The sequence below is a fragment of the Limulus polyphemus genome, unplaced genomic scaffold (assembly GCF_000517525.1).
Source record: "Limulus polyphemus unplaced genomic scaffold, Limulus_polyphemus-2.1.2 Scaffold3210, whole genome shotgun sequence".
NCBI classification, from domain to species: Eukaryota; Metazoa; Arthropoda; class Merostomata; order Xiphosura; family Limulidae; genus Limulus; species Limulus polyphemus.
The window spans coordinates 124,931-126,487 of record NW_013668820.1 but is presented as its reverse complement, the minus strand read 5'-3'; positions in this window follow the sequence as shown (position 1 = coordinate 126,487).

Below are 1,557 nucleotides of genomic sequence, written 5' to 3'. Positions count from 1 at the left end.
AAAGGACTTGTGTCGCTAAAGTTTCGTGGGAATGAAGCTACGGAAAATCAACTAACGAACGGAGACGTAACAATGCGTTAGCTCCCTCCTTAGTTAATATGTTTTTTTTCTTTTAACTTTCTTTCAGTTTAGTTTAGGCGCAGAAAATCGCTCAAGTAAGCCACTCAACTTTCCATTTCTCAGGTGTACACGAGACATGAATTCACTAAATGGCAATCGGCCGTTTTTTTATTATATTTTTTTACAGAAAAGATAGCTCTTAAAGTGGTGAAAGATATGGTTGTCTTTTCTCTTAAGCGAATCAGATAATGGCTAGTGGCCGCTACGCCCTTCTATCGCAGTAGACAAAATTGACATATACAAAGTGGAGTCATGCTCAAACCTGGCTTTTTGGCTTGTAAACCCAGGTTTGCCCCCCACATAAGAATTGCCTTGTCTGGTTGATAACAGCTTTTAACTTTAACTGTGTTTTTCTTGATTTACTTTGAGTAGTGTGTAGTTAACTTAAACTTTCACAGAAGGTCTAAATACTTGGATTTAAAAAATAGTTTGATTATTTGAACGTTAGGGTATAACGTTTGAGCTGTGATTTTGGTTTAAATGGTAACATAATTTCTGCTGTATTTTGATTTCATTCCTCTTAGTCGCGCGCTCAATTCCTTTTTTTTTGGCCGCACCTTTTTTTCACACCTAAGGAGTTTTTGATTAGATATCATGACTTTTTTGTCAATACACACCAACAAACCATAGCAAGTAAGGAAGTGGCACTTGAGAATACCCAACATTAGCTTTAAGATCGCAACCCTATTATTCGAAGCAGACCTATACTTTACAGACTCAACCAGATTATTTAAATATATGGTGGTAGTTTTCCCTCTCTGTAACAGTGTTAATAGCTTCCTTTATAGTAATGCCATGGAATTTAGATTAACAGTTTTTTGTCATCACCCCATATGCAATCGGAATAGCCGTATCAAGCAAAATTATTTATGTTAATTGCGTAAGCTAATATCACGTGACGCTAAAAGCTCTTTAATTAGGATAATTTCATAAAATTTAATAAATTTTTGCTGAAAAGTTAGCAATGAATAATAACAGATTCTTTTGAAAAGTTCAGCTAAAAATTGCTAATCTAGTTTGCTTGGCCTAACTAAAACTTGTGCATCTGCACATCCTTTCACCGTATAGTTTTGCTGCTCTAAATCAGCCGTCCTTAGTCCGATTGCCAGGAAACTAAAAACGGTCCACTTTTACTCTTAGGTGACGCTGTAGTAAAAATTTTAGACTGATAGCTCACGTGAATTGTTGCGTAGGTGCGCGCAAAACATTTTCGTCAAATTTAGCGGTTTTTGCTGAATAGCTTTACACATTTTGGCTTATATTTACACCAAACGAGACTCCTATTTGTAGGTTGAAAAGATTTATCACTGTACCAAATTTGAAAACAATCCATAAAAGTTAAGTATGTTTTTTCTATCAAATAAATTTCTGTATTTTGGTGCGAAGAAACAAACAAAAAAATAAATAAAAAAAGAAGGAAGAAACTCAATCAAAATT